Here is a 21,099-nt window from a genome sequence, read left to right as displayed (position 1 = left end):
ATGTTTCTACTTTGGGTCTATTTCAGAAATTATTATACCATGTACGTGAGTTTTTCTCCGAGGACCCAAATACGCAATTTCTTAAGTTAGAAATGATTTGTTTTTTATGATAATATTTTTACCAGATATCCTAACCGATTTAACAATTCCACTTTTTTATATCCAACTTTTTGTTCACTTATATGTTTCCAAGCAAATTTGTTTTACAATCATTTGTATAATATTAACCCTGAATCTGAAATATAATACATTAAAATTAATTTTTAATAAACTGGCAGACTGCAATGTTATATAGGATCATGAACAGCTACACATTAAATAAATAATATTTTAATCACAGATCAATCATATGTTAATACCTGTGCGGCTTGGCCTTTTTCAGACCAGATAAAAAATATTATATATCAAATTACTTCGTATAAGTCTTCTCTTTATACGGTGAATTAATCATCTAGAAAATACATTACTGTCACCATTGGAAGTAGAAAAATTTAGTTTATTAAACTTAACCTTTTTGATGATTAAATCGAATAAGCTATTAAACATTACCACAATCATCAAGTAAGAATTTTAGAAATTAAATTATACTACTATTTTCATTATAAAATAACAAAAATATTGTAAAATATTTCTTCAATATTTTACAAACTGTAATCGCGGACAAGAGGAAAGCTTACTTATTGAGAATAATGAAATCATTTATAATGATATTCGTTAAATATTTGGGAATTTGTGAGTCAGTCGAATAAAAATTGAGATTTAATGGCAAGGCTATTCGGTCTCAAAATAAAAATTAAGAACAGAAAAATTATAGCGGGACATATAGACTCAAATAGTAAATTGTTATTAGCATACAAGTCCATTACCTGCAACAAGCATTATTAAAAATTGATTTTTAGATGATGAATGATTTATATGACTGATAATACCAGATTTTAGGTCGTTGAAAATTTAAATTTTTTGAAGATAATTTAATTAGCTGAGAAGTTTTATATAACGTTTATAATTTATTTAACTATCAATTATTTTTTGTTATTTAAAGCTGACACATCTTTTAATTTCTATGCAATATATTTTCTAACTTATCTGTGGTTTTAGTTTCTCTCAATTGTAGGCCTAATTAGAATTAATGTGGCAATTAGCAGACAATATAAATCGATTTACGTAGTAACCTTCCCGCCCCTTCCGGTAATTAAACTTAACTTGAACTACGATTATTACATTTTCTGATATATTAATTTAATTAATTAATCACTAGTCGCCTCAAAGTCATTCGTACTGCTTATTTTAATTGATAAAATGTTTAATTCCAATAAATAAGTGGAGAGAAAAGAAATTTAGAATAAAAATATGCGTGAATATAAAGACTGTTACAAAAATAAACGAAAGTATCTTTCAGTTACGGTTCGCTGTACTGCGTCAAACAATTTAATTTGATTTACTGATAAAAAAAATAAAAGTTGAGATTTTCAACCACAGTTTGTCAGTAGCTATTAATAAATTGAAACTTCTTTGACTTTTATGGTAATTTGATTAAAAACAGTCTAAAGTAAATATTTTGAGAATAATAGATTATTAAAGAATAAAGAGAAATGGTAAAATAAATCAAAATAGTTAATTGGCTAACGGCAAATCAAGTGTCAAAGATTAAAATTCAAAATAAATAACGATTTCCAGTACCTTGTTTATTCTTATTTAACTGTAATCAGAAATTATCACTGTACTTAATTAGAGCTCTGTTAAATTGTATTTTTTTTGTTTCTGTATCATAGAACTTAAGTATGACTTAATTTTTATTGAAACTATTCGACCGGACTATTTATTGTAAACTGGCCGGGCTAAGAAAAGTATTACAGAATAAGTTTAAAAAATTAAAATTTTAATTAATAATAATAATAAATAATAAAATTAATAATAAATCTTCAAAATTTACCAAAGTGAGTGAAACAGTTAGTTATAATTATTAATACATTATTATTATACTTTTTTTTTTTAGGTTTTAGTGGCATCCACTGGTTTGGTCATTAGCCCTTTCCACTTTATAAAAAAAAAGAAGAAAATAACACCTAAGTTATTTCACACTTCCAACGAAGATTGTTCATTCATTCATTACTAATTTAAACTCAAATACTGTAACACAATCTCTTAATCTTGATTCTTAAACATGTCGTATTTATTTATTTATCTCATTGACTATACTTTCGACCACCCTTTCTTGCATCTTTTTTCCATTCTCCTTACGGCCTCAACTTGTAATGGCAAATGTCTGAGGCCTCGAACACGACGTCTTCCTTCCTTTCAGATACAAATGACGTTCTACGGCTGACATCAGGTGATGACAGCTTAGACGGGGCGGTTAACATAATCGTTATCGAATCTAAACTTGGTGCGATTCCTAGTGATGTATTCTCCGCGGCTGAAGAACTTGATTCAATCTCCAATGGTTTACCTGGGGCGGCTGAAATACTCGCTCTCTCCTTAGGTGTCCTCTGAGCTTTAAGAGGTTCCAGGGTGCGAGTTCTACGGAATCTATATCCGGTTCTTTCTCAATTGTTACTTACAATTCCATTGCACTACTTTCCGACTTTTCTGTACTCTTGCTCGCTCTCCTTTGCCTTATGACTAGTCGAAGGAGTGATGTTGTTGGCATTTCTAGGTGTCTCATTATCCTTATGCATAACATCGATTGGTAGTTTAATATCGCGGGTTTTTCTGCTACTTTTCGTCGAGAAGATTTAATCCTTGTGTCAACGATGTCCATTTGGGGATTAGCCTTCACGGGTTTTAATGGTTCCGTTTACACACTGGATTCAAACTTAGTGTCAATGATTTTCTCAATCATAGTAGCAGGACTTGGTGCAAGCGTAGTAAGCAACTGCTTCACGTTAACTTTAGATGAGGAAGCGGCAGCAGCTGCTTCTGCATAAGTCGGGCAGTTTCTTGATTGTGGTACTCTTTGCAGTTAATACAAACTGGAGGATTCTTACACGAAATGCCTTCATGCATTTCCATTCCACATATGCAGATTTCATGTCTTCCGCACCTGACGGCAGTGTTTCCAAAAGGTTGGCAGTTAATACATCACATAGGATGCGGGATGAAAGCGCGTACGTCCAGACGATGTATGCCAGCACGTACTTTCTCAGGTAGATTGAGATTGAAGGTCAGCACATGCGACACTAAAGGAAGAACTTCACCATTTCTTCTCATGGTCAGTCTGCGGCATTGGATCGACATTTCCTCTACTATTTCTTTTTCCGTGCAATTAAAAGGTCATGTCAAACAACGACGAATGAGGTAAGTATACTGTGTGGTTGAACAGACACAGGGAACTCACCGATCTTCTTTAAAGCTTGAAACTTTACTCTTTGTCTATTGTTTACGATTTCGATGTACAAGACATTAAAAGTTTTCCGAATATCTTTAATAGAACAACCAGCACAATTTGTGATTTTTCGAGCGATTAAGAACGGACTGACTTTCTAGAGGTTTTCATTCTCCCTCGTGATTCCAAGTATCTAAGTTTAGGCGCATTATTTTGCCAAACAAAGCTTTCCTCAAATCCTTTCTGATTCTTTCACTGTATTTTCTGATTCTGTCAGACTCTTTGCTGCATTTCTGGTTAGCTTCTGGTAAATCGGCTGTTTCTAAACGCGGGTGATTACGTGCACAATTTGCCACGTTGAATTGTTCAAGTTGTTGCATTACGTTTGACCCCTTCTGTAGCAAGGCTAGCCACCGGGGTAAACCCCCAATCCAGGGCGACTAATCTTGGAGGTCCGATCCGGTAAACCGGCATATGTCCTAGTAGAGAGCGGATGCGCAATCTCTGCACTGACTCCAGGCCCTTACTCACCGAAGCTTTCAGAGCTCCCATGCACCAACATACATGGGCACCTTCGCTACATGCTTGCCATCGGAGGAGGCATGTGGAGAACGGAAAGATCTCCTCGTTATATCTGCTATAACATCGACCATGGCCGCTACGTTGCCAGCTCTAAATGTGGTATAAGTCCATCTCCAAATCATTTTCAATGTTCATGATTTGCATGTGACCGAAATAATCCAATCCAACACAGTGACCAAAAGGTGGAAGATAGGTCGAATAAAACATCACAAATTCGAGGAAAATATTCGGAGCCCCGTTAACCAGCTGTATGTAATGTACATATGGCTATCTGTTGCCGCCCTGGACGTGGAACGTAGGTGGTGTGTTCTGGATATGGGGATTATCAATCTCCGGGAATTAATTTTATTACACCCTCTATGAATCATGAGACCTTGCCGATGGTAAGGGGACTTGAGTACTGAGTGATACAGAGTAGCTGGACTGAAGGTACAACGATATCAGAGAGATATCTGTTTAGAGCCAGACTAAGGAACGATTCCTGAAAGAGGTAAGCCGCTCTTTCAGTAGTTATTAAGGACGTAGGTCAAGAGGACTTAAATTGCCATATCAACATCACTAAATCGTTTGCGTACTGCCAGCTGAAAGCACGGAAAACTACAGCTGCTTTTTTCCAAGAAAATGTAACTCTCTACATTTTCATATAACAAAGATGGAGGCACCTTCTTTGGTAAAATATTCCGGAGGTAAACCAGTCCCCCGTTTGGATTTCGGGTGGGGATTACTATGAAAGGAATCCCCAGAAAATTAAAAAATAACATTCTACGAGTTGGAGCGTGGAATTTTAAAAGTCTTAAAAAAGTTAGTAGGTTAGAAAATTTAAAGAGGGAAATGGGAAGATTAAATATAGGTGTAGTAGGAATTAGCAAGGTTCGGTGGGAAGAGAAAACAACCTTTGATCAGGTGATTTTAGAATAATTAACTCAGCTTCGAATAATGGGATGGCAGGAGTAGGTTTTGTAATGAACAAGATGATGGTGAAGAATGTAGAGTATTTCAAAATGCATAGCGATAGAACCATTGTAATAAGGTTATTAAGGATAAAGATGATTGTTAACGTCTATATGCCTACAAGCGCCCATTATCATGATGAGGTAGAATGTGTATACGAAGAAATTGATGAAGCAATTAAACACATAAAGGGGGATAAAAATTTAATAATAGTGGGAGATGGAATGCCAGCATTGGAAAAGGCAAGGAAGGAAATATAGTGGGTGAATACGGGCGGCAAAAGGAATCAAAGTGGGGACCGACTTATGGAGTTTTAAAAAGCATAATAGAAGAATATACAAATGGAAAAGTCAGGTAATACTGCAAGTTATCAGATAGATTATATCATGGTTAAGCAAAGACTTAGAAACAACCTGTTGACTGCAAAGCTTAACCTGGACCAGACATTAATAGCAACCATTATTTACTGATAATGAAATGTAGATTGGGGTTTAAAATCTGAAGAAAAGGTGTCAGATGAATCAGTGGAATTTATAGAAGCTTGATAAAGAGGAGGTAATGAAGATTTTTGAGAAGGACATTGCAAGAGGACTGAGTAAAAAAGATAAGGTAGAAAATGTCGAAGAAGAATGGCCAAATGTTAATAAGGAATTTCTTAAATCAGCTGAAGCAAAATTAGGAGGAAGAAAGAAAACTGGTAGAAAACCTTGGATTTCAGGCGATATATTGCAGCTGATCTATGAACGTAAAAACCATCTTAATGCTTGTGATGAAGAAAGTAAAAGGAACTATCGACAATTAAGAAATACTATAAACAGGAAGGGCAAACTAGCAAAAGAAGAGTGGATTAAAGAAAAGTGTTCAGAAGTGGAAAGAGAAATGAACATTGGTAAAATAGACGGAGCATACAGAAAGTTAAGGAGAATTTTGTGGTACGTAAACTAAAATCTAATAATGTGTTAAACTAAGATGGTACAACAATTTATGATACGAAAGGAAAGGTCGATAGGTGGGTGGAATATATTGAAGAGTTATACGGAGGAAATGAATTAAAAAACGAAGTTGTGGAGGAAGAAGAGGAAGAAGAGGACGTCTGTGAGGATGAAAGGGGCCTGATCCCTTCTAATCCCTTAGATAAGATTTCTACATTTGTTGGATGCATGAGTAATGATTTTGTTACAATTTATCTATTCTTTATCTACATACTATTAATCATATTACCGTGAAGGGTGCCAGAATTATTGGAATCCGTGAAAAGTTTCCTAATTTTATATAGCCAGCGATACTTGGAAAGGATTGACCTGTGAAAAGTAAATAGGCTTCTCATACCAGGTCATGAGCTTCTTGAGATTATACCGCCCAAAAAAAAAAAAAAAAAAATCAATGAACATTGCCTAGTTATGCAGTAATATAGGTTTTTAAATTCACAATTTATGAAAGCTACGTTGTAAATTTTAAGCCCATTTAGAATTCAATGAGATGTAAACTTTTTTGAAGATTAGAAAAATATTTTCACATTCAAACTCTTAATCGCAAAACCTTTTTAGCACTTTAATTTTTGAAATTTCATTCTCAATTTTGGGTCCCAAGAAGGGAACGAAGATAATTTTTTTTTTAAATTTAACAATACTTTTATTCAACAATGGCGTTGGTTAAATTCTAAAGTATTTTATACATTTTATCTCTACTACTAACGTAGCTACCAAGTGAAAATTAATAACACGTATAACGTAAAACGTTTATAAAGTTCAGTTGACTGCAGGGTACTGACTATATTGGTGACTGACTATATTAAATGAAATGTCCTATCGCGTGTATTATCCCCTCCACTATACTATCAGTAGTGTGAACGCTGTTTCGTTGATTGTAGGTAAAGCTACTGTTCATTTATTATTTACGTTTTCTAATGCTGAATAATTAATTATGGTAATTAAACAAAATAATATAATAACTGATGTACTAAAGTGAAGTTTTAAACCGGATTGCACAACATAGGTCCTAAAACGCTCTTTGGTCGTTCGCTGAAAAACCGACTTGGAATGGAAAACTTTGGAACAGACTTTTAAAACATAATAATGCGTAACTTTATTCGAATGGACGTAGCAGAATGTTGTAGCTGTCAACATATGTTGAGCAAATTTGTTTGAAAAGTGTTCGACAAAGCGCCATTGGGCAAGGCTGTTAGCGGTTTAAAGCCAGAGAAAAATTTCAACAACATAACTTAGAGAATTATATTCGCAGGGAAATTGAATTTACGTAGAAACAGTAATATACGTTTACTGAATTATTTTGTTGTAAGTTTGTACATGGCTTAAAAAATAGTTCTTCCTTATAACCAGAAAATACAATTAAAATTAAAGAAATTTAGTCTGAGGAGATTTCATAACTACGTTTATTAGAATTTTCAGTGAAAGCAAATAAAATGAACACGTAATAAATTTATTGAGTAGCTTAAAAAAACATATAGTTACAATTGTGGGACGTCATAGTAATCCACGTAATAGGATAAACTGCGTAGTTTTGTGAATTGTATTTTGTTTTATGCTGTATTTTTTTATATCATCAATTTAATGCATTATTTTTTAAATTAGCAGCTATATATATATATATATAAAACTACTTTTAGTATTTATCATATTTTATCTTAGATAATTTTTCTTTTGAAAAATTAGTTATTGTTAAATTTGATAATATAATTTATAAATATATGACTACGTTGTAAGAAGTGTACTGTATTTTGTTCTCTAATTTGTATCTATACCTTAAATAAATTTCGGTGAACGTTAGTTGTTCATACAACATGTTCTAGCAAAGTGAACGTGTTCTAATAAAGTCATAAACTGAAGTAATAAGAAAATAGAGAAGTAGGAGAGAAAAGAGAGACGAGAAAGAAAATAAAGGAGAGTTAAAGAGAATGAAGCCCTGAATATAGGTGAAGAACTGAGCGGAGAGCGAAAGGAGTATAGACAGCCCTCTGCGGAGCCGTCGTTCGTCGGCGCTTGCGTGGATGGGCAATGGTGATGAGGCACGGACACTCTTGACCCCCGAGCACAAAGGTACCCCCGGGGTCGCGTATTGCTTAACTGTGGATTCAACCTCGGGTGGGGAAGTACGGTGAAAAAGGAGTTTTAGTCGGTAGGGTGCGGGCACACATAGGCTCTTAATATCAACATCTAGCCGAACCCGTGCGAGTCCGATACTCCCCCACTTAGAGGGGGGGATACGTAAGTGATATTTCTCCGCAACACCATTAACAAATGAAAAAAAAGTGAACTTTTGTTAAAATAATACTAATCGAATTGATGTTAATAAACACTTCGGTGTATAAGTAAGATCTGACTGCAAATGAGGTAGTAATGCTTCTCCAGTTTTTTTTTTTTTTGGCAAACTATTCTGACAATTTCTTCCTCAGCTTCTTTTTTTCAGCGAAATCCTTCAAGTGAAATATATGGAGTGTAATACTAATATTGGACGGTTTTCAAAATGTGTGTAGAAAATATCAGATATAACGTTAAAATTTATATTTTTGACAGAGTATAAATGAGATTAGTAAAAAGATAATTTATATTTTTCTTTTTATTAAGGATTAATTTATAACTTATGTTTCATATTAATAAAAGGATTTAATTTTAAGAACTTCTGTTTGCAAATGAATTAGATTTGCAGATCTTCAAATTTAACATTTTGCATTTCCACTGGAATGTGTGTGTGTGTGTGTGTGTTTGTCTGTGGGAGCTTATGTTTGTGGTACACTCGCTTGTGCATATTTCTCGTGCACATGTTTTACGAAGCATGTATCTAAATTTATTACTGAGTGGATTAGGTGCAGAAAGCATCTTTTATTAGTAAGTTTTTAACATTATTGTCAAGTAGGTTATACCAACGCAAGGATAACTGTATGTTTAAATGAAAATATTGAAAATGTAAGCTCAGTGAAGCTTCCAAAGTACGGTATCCACGGCAACCTCTCTTTTACTAGAAGCGTGTTTTATGGTTTTGTTATCCTACATAAAGTGATTCACAACGATAAAACCGCTGAGGAGGTGGTATCTCTATTGTCGTAAGTGTGTAACTCATGAAATTTTCATATATTTTTTCAGCGATTATTATTATTATTATTTGTTGCGCCTTGTATACGGATCTGGTTTGTAGAAGTATAATAAAAATATTAAACGTCCGGAAATGATTTAAAACTGTGACTGATATCGTTAACAAAATTAATTTTTAAAGAATTTTACTAACTAAGATTTTAAAACAATTTTTATCAACATACTGATGAAAGCATAAAAAATCCTCTACAGTAGTTTATGAAAATATAAAAAATGATTGTAAAGATGAGAACACTAATGTAGTTCAAAACTGGGTGTTGTATTGATCGCGTGGCTATGACTTGTACGACAATGGTCCATCGTTCAGGCAGTATAGTTAGAGGTAGCTTAAACATTTTTAAACACATTATGATGAGAAGATAATGTTCAGATTTTCTTCGAAAAATAAGTAATGTAAAACCTTTAAAGAACTTAATATCAGTAAACATTATCTGAGTGTTAAGTATCTTATTAATCATATTATTTTACGAATTTTCGTTTACCAACTTCAAAGGAATTTCAATTTATCAAATTCTGACAGGATCAATATTAATTTTACACCGTCTAACGATGTAGACAAAAGAAAAAAAAATTAGTAGATCCGATATAGCTATCCATTGAATAAACTTACTTTTTTAGATTAACTATCATCCTCTTCTACATTAACTTTTACCCAAGTTCCATTATTTGCTTTTAATTTTAATTAAAAGGAAAAGCTTCTCACTTTATAACTGACGTATGAGTAGTGGTTTAATAAGGATGAATTGTTAAATTATTTTACTCAGTTTCACACTGTAAAATTTCAAAGGTAAATTATATGAAGACCGGAAATTTTTAAATTTTTTCTCGGGCCTTTTGTAGTTAACCTTTAATTCTAAATCTGTCACGATTTCGGTTATATCTTTATTTGTAAGAGCATCATTTGACTATCAGTTTATAAAAAAGCTAAGGGAAGACTTTTCATCCAAACATCATTATTCATAAAAAGAATGTACTATTCTCATTTTGAATTGATTTCATGAAATAACGTTTTAAATTTTGTAAGAATAAAGTTATTTTTAAATTTTATTTGAATATAACTACTGCACATAATACAAATCCAACCATAACTTATATAAAATAGTCGAAACAAAAAACCTTTTTACAAAAAACCTGTAACGAGATTGCTATATAAACTGTTAAACAATCGCCATTAATGAAACCGAGAAAAGAAGTATGCGTAAGAAAATAAATATTAAAGTAATAATTAATTAAGAAATAATAAATAAATATTTAAAAAAAAACAAATCTTTATCGTTTGAGGACCTGAAATGGAGCTTATCCCGGGCTATTATAATCATGATCCAATAAATAAAGTAAAACTTTATATTTTCTAAACTACTCACAAATTTCTAACAAAACGGATAACCACCAAAACGTCATGTTTTCTTATCTAGTTCTAAAAATTCGATTCAAATATTATTTCAGATTTGTTGCTTTCTAAACATTTAAAAAATATTTCAAGTAAGTACAAAGTATCCAAAACGATTTTCAAAATGATTGTAGTAATGAATCCGAGATTCCCAGCAAATTTAATGAGGAAGAAAATAGTATAGTAGGAAAGATTCGACGTTCCTGTTACCACAAAGAGGTATTTGGGAGGGGAAAAGAGGATTTATTATTTAACGCATTCGTAGAACGGTTTTCTGTTATTATCTGTTGTAATTGCAGTTTTTACTGAGCCTCGGCTATAAAGAAGTCTGTGGGCCAAGTAAATGATATAACCGCTTGCCTGATACTTAATAGAGGCTACCTAATAAGTGCGTGAGTTAATTTCCTTTTTTAATTATTAGGAACATCAATATACACGTCAAAAACACTTCAATATCAAAATAATTATATGACATATATAAATTTTATTTTTATGTATGAATATCGGGTTTGGTGAATTTTCATTTGACCGTAATGATTTGTAATTGGAGAAAGTTTTTGTATTAGATATTTCTCTCTTTTAGTGAAAAGAAAGGAATAATGTCCTCTGAGGGCTCTTACCGGCATTTGTTTGTAATGTATTTATTAATGGCTAATTAACATAAGCTATCCTTTTGATAAAAGGCTTCATATGTGGAGTTAATAAATAATAAAGTAAACTAATAAATGAAGTTAATAAACCAAAATTATTAGCCGTTACAAAGTACGACATACAAATTTTTGATTATGTTAATAGTTTTTAAATAACCGAGAGATTTTTATGAACATATCATATTCGAACATTTAGTAGAAAAGTAGTAATTTATTAGTAGTATCCAAAATTGCTTCTTTGGATAATTAAAACCTACATACCAGTATTTGCAGTAGTAGGAAATCTTTAAATCTATCATTAAAAAAGATAAATGCAAGTGCACACAGTTAATTACGTGATTCCAATTAAAAGTTACAACTCTGCAAAGAAAATCCAATTGAAAAGTTGTACAACTGATTAATGAACTAGAAAGTTTAGGACGTAAATTAAATAAAAGTACAAAAATAAACGAGGAAATAAAATTAATTTAGAATAAGATACTGAAGATCTTTTTAAATAATAGATATAAGTAAAAAAAAAAGATTAAATAAAATGATCGATTTAGAAAGGCAAAGCCACTTAATCTTTGTGAGTCAAATGGAATTTAAATAAGCCTTAAACAATGTAATCCATAAAAAATAAATACTCCTTAAATTAAAAATAGCGAAATAAGTTCCTCTTAAAAATGATCCAAACGATTTTTAGACATATTAAGTTGACCTACATTTATCGAGGTCTTCCTTACAGCAGTAGACAAAACTCAAATGTCTGTCATGACAGCAACATCGGAATGAATACATCCTTAAAGAAAAAGTAATCAAACTTAAATCACTTAAAGAAAAACGATAATTTTTATGCAAAAATATTTAGTTGTTTTCAACAATTATGTCCGTAACTTCTGCAATTTCTTAAAATTGAAAATGCTATATATTGTTTTTGTCAACTTTAAATCATATCTCCATTTGAAGAAGTAATTGGTAAAAATGATCGTGTAAAAATTCTTGTAACTTTTTAATATACTTAAATAACATTTAAAACAAAAAAGAAATTTACATCACATTGTCATACAATATTAACTGATTTTAATTATTAAAATATCTATTTATTTATTTATTAACAGAAAATTGTTTTACTTACTTTACTTTTTACTTTTTCGTATCCGAGCGATGAGACATTAAAACCTTTGTGACCAGTATTGTGCCACCGAAACACCAGAAGCATTTCCTTGCCACAGATCTTCTAGTGTGCATTTGGTTGGGCAAGGGTGCATTTTGGGAGATGTTCAGAGTCCTGAATCTCACCGCACTCGCAGTTCAGGTCGTTAGTCTCTATTTAACGCCATCTAGCGCGGTTAACTCTGGTTGGTGCAACCCCAGTTCGAAGCCGGTTTAAAGTCACCCACGTTTGCCAGTCCAGGTCATGTCCTAGAGGTGTTGGAGCCCTTTTTGGGAACCATGGAGTGGACTCGATAGATGTAGAGTTCAAAAATCCCTTTCTCTATTTCAGTCTCGGAGGGGGTAGTCGCTCCATCTGGTACATTGTATGTCGTGTATCAAAAGATTGTGTGAACCGTTCAATGTACTCGGCTGCAGCTCGACGTATTCCAGGTTCCTCCATGCCCGTCGCTAGGTGCAACTTTTCAATAGGAGTGGGTTTCATATATCCCGTTATTAAACGACAGGTCTCGTTCAGCGCTATACCAACCTTTTTGGTGTGTGTTGATCTGTTCCACAAAGGACATGCATATTCGCCTGTTGAATAGCACTAGATCTAGCTGTCGTCGACAGGACGGTTGGCTTAGTACCCCATTTACTGCTTCGGAGTTTCCTCAAGAGATTGTTCCTCGTATTTACTTTCAACATTGTGTATTGACAGTGAGCTCTATACGTAAGTGATTTGTCTAATATAACTCCAAGGTACTTTGGCGCTTCTGAGTGTTCCAGCTGCTGATCGTTCCATGTAACATTCAATCGTCGTTTTGCTTCCCTGGTTTTCAGATGGTACGCGCATACAATTGTTTTCACTGGATTTGGTTTTAAGGAGTTTGTTTTATAATACTCAGTTAAACCATTTAGGGCTGCGGTAAGTTTCTTCTGGAAAGACGAGACTTACGAGAACTTCCAGAAGTTCTCAACTTCTGGAAAAGTTCCATCTTGAACAGCCAAGGCAAGGTCGTCCGCATACAGGAAATGCTCGGCCTCGGGGAAGATAGGTTGATCGTTGGTATACAAAGTTGAAAAGTAAGGGTGATAGCACACCGTCCTGAGGCAGTCCTTTTCTCTGGTTTCTCCAGCGACTTTTCTTTCCTTCGAAGCTAACATAAAAACGCCTGTTCCTAGTAATGATTCTACTATTTTAGCTAGTTGGTGATCCCCTGTTGATATAATTATTTTTTGTAGAAGCAGTCTGTGGTTTACTGTATCGTAAGCCGCCGATAAATCGACGTATGCAACTCCTGTGATGAGTTTCTCCTGAAAGCCCTGTTCAATGTGCTCTGTGAGCTTTAAAACTTGACCTGTACAGTTTTTGCCCGGCCTAAACCCAGCTTGTTGAGGAATAAGTATTTGTTCAATAACTGGTTGAATGCGTTCCAGAATCATTCTCTCGTAATGCTTGTACATGTGACTGAGAAGCGATATAGGTCTATAACTGCTCGGTTCTTCAAGAGCTTTGCCCGGCTTGAGAAGTGCGACCACCTTGGATTTATTGTTTTAATTGATATAACTTAACTATGGTCAAGCAGAAGAGGGTCTATGAAGTTCTGTAGTAATCCAGTATTATAGCTTTTTTTGATTTTAATATCTATATCATACCGGAGTAAAACCTACTCAGTTTAAAAACAAGATTCTTCCTCGGTTGGAAAAAGTCTATTTTATCATATTTGTTTACAGCAGTTAAAGTGCATCTCTCTGTGGATGAAATAACTTGTGTAGAGTATGCAAGAGGACAAAAGCTCCGGTTATTTGTTTTCCCAGCGGCATCTTCTAGACGGCTGGGTCTTGGTCTTTAACAACCCCCCCTCCGTTTTCCAAAGGCATCCTTGATTCCCACAAATCACTAATTTAAATTCCTTCTGCCTCCTCCACAAACTTACGCTCCTCAACAGCTTTTGTCTTCATTACACGCTGAACCATTCCGGCGATCAAAGCCTAGTTCCTCAGATCATGGAGCATCGTTACCATTATATTTTCTAGCGTAATTTCACTAATCACCGCCAGAATCTCTCTTCTGTCCACAATCTGTCTATTACAATAAAAAGAATGTATGCTGTGCTGTGTTACTGTCATCACAGTAAAAGCATTTTTCCAACCTCCTCCATTTACTTTCATAGAGGTACTCTTTGTAACAGCCGTAACCTGATAAGAATTGTGTCAGTTCATACGGCAATTCACCATGTTTCCTTGCCAGTCACGGCTTCAATTTCCAGGACCACCTCCCAACCTGGGCCCCATCCCCTCTCGTTTGCTAATCCACCATCAGCCTTTGTCGCACCTGGTTCCTTGGGAGGCCCTCAGACCTGCCGATAATCTCCTCAGCGATAAGGTCAAATGGAGGAAAGACAACTATCATTAACGCCGTCTCCGTCAACTCGACACTGTCCAGTAAGCCCGGGATACACCGAAGGCCAACGGCCGCTGCAGGCTGATGAGTCTCTGTCTCACTGTCTTCTTTTTCAGAGCTCTCCTCCAACTTGGCACCGCATAATGCACAACCGATCTCGCCACTGCTACCAGCAGCCGGCGCTTTGAGGAACTAGATCCACCAGTCATCCCCATCAGTCTAGTGACCGCTACCACCGTCCTCTACGCCTTCACGAGATGAAAGCGTAGAACCCCACCACCACGTGAGGCGTAAAAGATCTTTTATTGTCTACCCGACGCTTAAATATATCGCTCTTGTCATCGGAGTAATTTCCAGTCCTCCCACCTCAAGTATTATCGGACTCAGATGTATCCGCCTTGCTATTATGATTAATTTAGTTTTATTAACAGCCAAACAAAGCTTAATTTCACTCAAGCAATCATTTACTAGTCACAAAGCAGCATTCCTGTGATACACCCTCTAATACACCCTTCCTATTGGCTCGCTGTAGTAATCGTCTCGCTTTCCTACTCTCATCCACCTCACCTGTCCACCAGTGTACTCTTCTATCCGTAACATTCTTATTCCGTATTTTTTCCTCACAAACCTTACCTAGCTCACTCGTGAAAAACTGTGGCGATATCCTTTCAAGATTGTTTAACCATTCTCTTATCACTTCCTCAATCCTACTCAGCCCACCTTCATCAACAATCTTCATGTGGGATGTCACGATGCCCAGCGACCCCGGCACATCCACTCCAAAACAGATCGCTTCGTGGTCACTGAGCATCAGTGCCTCTTCCGTTGGTAATATTCCCGTCCCATGCCATATTCTTAGCGTTAAAATCCCCTGCTATGATAACTCCCTTATTATGCCGATACCTTTCCCTGCTCAACTCTTTCAGGACAGTTTCATACTTTTCGACTCCACTATTCGGAGAAATATATACGCTGTAAAGGATAAAATCTACAAACTCTGCCCATACATATCCACGGCCCAACCCATGATGCAACGTAAGCATACGAGCATTAAGCCGATAAATGGCAGCTCCCCGAGAATCATCCACTAACCACCCATCAGTGGTCGTTTTCGATAAACTTGATTCTGATACAACGAGTATATCCGCTTCAATTCTCCTCGCCAGTCTAAAGGTGGTATCATGGGCGGCGGGATTCCTGTTCACATTAATCTGGAGGAGTTTAACCATTCTTGGTGCAAACTCCACTTCCGGTCCTGTGGCCCAACACGCCGCACTCTAAACATTTGGCCTTTCTCTACATTCCGGGGCTCAATGACCATCCCCGCCGCAGTTAAAACATGAACCTGATCTCTCACGCCCATTACTTCTGGCCGCAATATGGTCCACCTCAAGCCACCTAAAACACTTGAGTCCGACATCCTGCCTCATGGAGATGACAGAGTATCCAGCCAACTCTAATCCTTTCCGCCTTAACCAAACGCACTGTCACCACTTGCAGTAATGTCACGGTGGCGTTCCTCGTACCACCATACGATAGCCTAATTGAAATCTTCTTCGCCTCGATCTCGTCGCCTTCTGCCATCTCCCGCACTGCAGCTAAAATCATAAGCTCGATGACATGTTCCTCTAAATCTTTAATATGAATATAGGCAGGTTGGCCCCTTGTTCCCCCTATGACGCTGACGCCCTCAAGCTTCGCTTTTACCTTTTGTTAAACAGTCTCCAACTTATTATTCGGCCCTCTTACCCTTATATGTACCGCCTCCCACTGTCCATTCTTGATAGATAACACATCTTCCAGGTCTTCTTTATGCACCTCCAGCTTTACTTTCTTAAGTAAATCCGCATATGAGGTCCCTACGGATTTAAGGACAATCGTCCCTTACCCCTCACCGCTGCTCGCCGCTCAAACCAGCCCGCCCTCCTCTTGAAGATATACGGAACTTCTGTTAGCCTTCCTCCTATTAAGATAATCAATTAACTTCTTAACGGACCAGCCTACCCTATTTGCTGTTAATCCGTGTACGGCTGTAAGATCCTGTATCCTCTTTAATGCTCGATAAATATCTTCTATCGCAGTCTTATCTCCTGTAGTAGAATCCACGACAATAGTATAACAAGCCCCCCACTTCTCCTCTTCCAGGTCCCCCAATAAGACCTCCGTATGTTCTTTATCGACTAGCAACTACCCACGCTGCAGCTTATTCTGTCTCAGCAGTCTCCCAAATGAAACAGGCGTCTCACCAAGCTTCCTATCTTAGCCCGTCTTCACATCCTTGGCCACATCCAGCACTACCACTATATTCTCTAAGTTTATCGCAAACATCGACTCTTCCTTGTCATCATAACGAGAGAAAACCTCAGCTGGCCATCTCTTCATAACAAGGTCAGGGAGGTTCTCCTCTAAGATCCCTTCTTCTAGTTGTTCCAACAACTGTCTATTTTCAGGCTGAATAGTTTGAGTAGCCACTTCCATTAGAATTGAAGCACTAGCCTTAACTGCCACAAGCCACTGCTATTTTGACAGAACTCAACGGCGCTTGCCCATATTTCATTTCTTTTTTTGTACTAATACTAATAATGCTGTCTTTGACAACATTATTTAACCAAGAAATTAAATAATGCATCTTAACCACCTCTCATTATAATTCAAAAGTATCACCTCCTCTTCATCAATCTCCTCCTTCTTCCGTTTAGGGAATCTATCCAACAAATGAGTTTGTTTCGGTGACTTCACCAACACTCTGCTGGCCCCCGGCTTCATCACAATAAAGGGTCCACCCTCCTCTTTAACTTGACTTGTGGCAGGCTCACTCGACCGATTTGGCCTTACCGGCGACCACGGTAGATTCCAGCGCGGTTTATATGCCACACCATCTTCCATATTGTTTATAACTCAAAACTAAATTACTCTAGTGTTCAGGGCACCAAAACACGAAATTTGATACCCCACAGTTCCCTATTTGGAAAAAGGGGGAAGGGGAGAAAATGGGTAAAGGGAGAAAAATAAAAGAAAGAAAGAAAATAAAAATAAGTAAGGAATCTAGAGAGGGAACTGACAGTGAGGTAACCCCATTAATCAACAAGCTATTATTACACTGGTAAAATAAAGTAAATATTGAATTAAAAATAAAATTTAAGTAAAATAAATAAAATAAAATTAACTTTATAAAATTAAAGATAGGTAATATGTAAGAACTAAAGTCATTATTACACACACCTGCACTAATCAAACCAGTCCACCAAAGATAAGATAACACTATCCACTGTACATAATAACTAGTAAACAAAACAGATTACCATTACCCGTATTGTGTTACTAAAGTGTAGCACACGAAAATAGACCTTGTTTTCTAATGTTAACGAGGTTAAAAAAACGAATAAAAAGACAATCCAATATCCACAACTCATAAAAATATGAAAATCAAACCAAAACACTTGCCACAATTACCGATCCTACAAATCAAGAAAAAAAACCGTTAAACCAATCCCAAAGCCTAATAAACCACAGAGCACAAACAGAAACATCCGAAAGCTACCAATCCAACAACTCAATTAGTAAGAAAAGACTACCGGATAAATTAAACATTTTCCTCAGACACCCTCGGCCAAAATCTGATTATACCACCACGATATTATTATCAGCTGGAGGATTGCAGATAAACTTTTTGTGTAACCCACGTTGAACTGTAACAACTGATTCACGTTTAGCAAACTGCATATTACAGAAGGCTTTCTAGTCAGACGTCGCTGTCTTTGCTAGTGGCTCTGTCAAGTGGAAAGATTGGTGGTTAATCTATGGTCATGTGCGCAACTAATACCGTCCTTTTTATATTGTAGTTTGATTCTAGCTTAAAATCAGCATTGTAATTCCATACAAAAGATATTATAATAAATTAAATTCCTGATACTATCTTCTGTACATCCGGAAATAATAATCTAAAACTGAAGATTAATAATAAAAGTTATTACTATAACGTTACGTCTTAGTAGTTAATACTAGTTAGTTATTTAGTCACGTTTCAACTAATGGTAAAAAATTTTTCAAATTACAGGTTCATGAAAAAAAGTTATTTCGAACATTAAAGTTGTTTTGCTTTCTCGTATAGGATATAAATTTTGAAAACAGAAAAATATAGGCTCCAATTAAATACATTTACCACTTGACGTGACATTTTATATCCATCATTATTATTATCCATCACTATTATTATTTAGTTTTTTCGCTCTCGAAACAAATCTTCATTTACAAGTTTTTATTTTTAAAATACTTTGTTCTTTTAATTATTAAAATTAAAAGTAAAGAAAGATACAAATACTTGTTTTAAAGTAGAAATTGTAATAACACTAAATTAATTTACATTTCAAATCTGAAATTTTAATAGAAACATTTCAATTTGATTTTAATAAGTTACAAATAAACGGATGGAAAATAAATCTAAGTGCAAGATAAATTCTTGTGAATCAATGTTTATTTTAGTAAAAGTTGATTGAGAATCTTATTTTAGTAAACGGTTTCTTTTTTTTTAAAGTAATTGGATTTATTTCTATAAGAAGAAATATATTTTAAGTAAAATTCAGTTTATTCATTTGTGTCATAAAAAGAAAGTATGCTTCAGAAATGGATTTTGAATTTTAATGTTTAAAAGCACATGAAATGTATAGATTGATGAAAATGGAATTCCTTTTTGTCGGTCACACTGCAACTCGCAGGCTCCTTCAGTAACGAAGTAAATAATAGATAAGTATTGTGGATGGAGGAGTAAAGTAAACATCATGCACGGATAATGTTCCGTGACGTCATTAGCTTCAAAACTTGGAAATTCTTAGCAGCTACGGTAATCACATCTTCCCCTAACTAAACTAGTAACATCTGATGCCTATAATGTAGATTTAACAATGTTACGTACGAATCCGTTTCCTAATGGATTTTTAACAATTAAGTTTTTCAATAATTTCCTTAGAAAACGAAAAATTTAATAAAATTAAAAAAATAATTATTAAATTTATAAATTAGTCGATCTGAAAAGCGGGAAGAATTCGCTTTTCATTAAAAAAAAAAATAAAAATATGAATTGAATAGACTGCACAGATCAATAAGTAAAATTTTGAGTTCATAAACGTAATTACAGTTTGCAAAAGGAAATTAATAACATTCAAAGAAAGCAGCAGCAGGTAAGTTTTAGCGGAGAATCCTGAAAATTAGATGATTTGATAAAGTACGAAATGAAAAGGGCTTAAGACAAAAAAGAGGAAGGAAGGGAATAGAATTAACCTCCTGTTTGTGGCAGATATTTGTGGAGATGAACAAGCTTGATGGATGGGCTACATATTAAAAAATCTGATAATGTGAGAACCTACAGAAAGTAAAATCTGTAGAGAAAGAGCATTTTTAGAATTTATAAAACAGAAAACTGTAGATGGATGAATTAATTATTTTGACATTAAAAAATGTACAGGAAATATAATAAAATTACCATTTCCATTAATCATATTGATTAAATAATACATATATTTCTGGAAACTACCGTAAGATTAGCATATACATTTATGAAGTATGTAATGCCTTTGAAAGTATTTTCTTTGATTTTTTGTAATAATTTAAAGTGACTTGAGTGTAACCGATGAACAAAGAAACTTAAACAATCTATAGTAACAGTAATTTCCTTTTCTCTCTAAATATAAATTCAAAACCTTAAATTGTGTAAATTGGTTTCGAGATCATACATTTTATTTATGTGTAAAATCTGGCAGTGTATTACTTAATTTATTGTTACGCCTTTATTGATTATAATTTTAATCTAAATTTTTTTTTGTTCCTTTACGGTAAGCTGTGCGTAATAGTTTCAATTTTATTGAAAAAAAAAACAAATTGTTGAAACTTTTTTTTTATCTTAGAACGAATTAAATAGAATTTTTAAATACACATTTTTTAAACTTATTTGCTACCTAACCATCGTTCGAAACTTATTACTACAAAACAAAAAAAAAAAAACGGAAATGTTATGCGAAGAATAATTCTAGTATATTTTCCTATGTACCAACCAGTAATTTTTTTCCCCTACCATATTTTTGCTTTCAGTACGATCTATTCCAATATTTTACCCAATGTTCGTGAATTTATTCCATATATACCCTTCAGATAGACACCGGTTCTTTGCACAAAAACATTGGATGTTCATGAAAATTTATCGTTCGAAAAGTTTCCCTTCAGGAAAATGGTTTTTACCCATTTTCCACTTCTACAGCATCAATACTTCATAGAATATATTTATGAAAGGGGGACCTTTAGAATTGTGTGTCAGAATTATCATTCTTCAAAACGTAATATCAATCTATATTCAATTAGATGAGGTAAGAATGTGAATCAATATTTTAAAGTTTTACTTCAATATTTCTTTACTAGTGAATAATATAAATAACATATACACAGTTCATTTTAATGTCTAATTGTGTAATCTATTTTCTCCTTATGAAAAGATCAAAGGAAAAATTAATCATAGAAATATACATTTTGATGTAATTACATTTTTTGAAAACAAAAATCAG

The 21,099-nt window shown here is 34.5% G+C and overlaps 1 protein-coding gene across 1 annotated transcript in view; it reads right to left on the bottom strand.

Annotated features, from left to right (window-relative positions):
* The window catches only part of sNPF-R (short neuropeptide F receptor), a 515,234-nt gene that overhangs the window by 198,355 nt on the left and 295,780 nt on the right, over positions 1-21,099 (bottom strand). The gene's annotated exons all lie outside the window — the stretch shown is intronic.

This window comes from Lycorma delicatula, chromosome 1 (assembly GCF_047948215.1).
Source record: "Lycorma delicatula isolate Av1 chromosome 1, ASM4794821v1, whole genome shotgun sequence".
Classification (NCBI taxonomy): Eukaryota; Metazoa; Arthropoda; class Insecta; order Hemiptera; family Fulgoridae; genus Lycorma; species Lycorma delicatula.
This window is presented reverse-complemented; position numbering and strand designations above follow the sequence as displayed.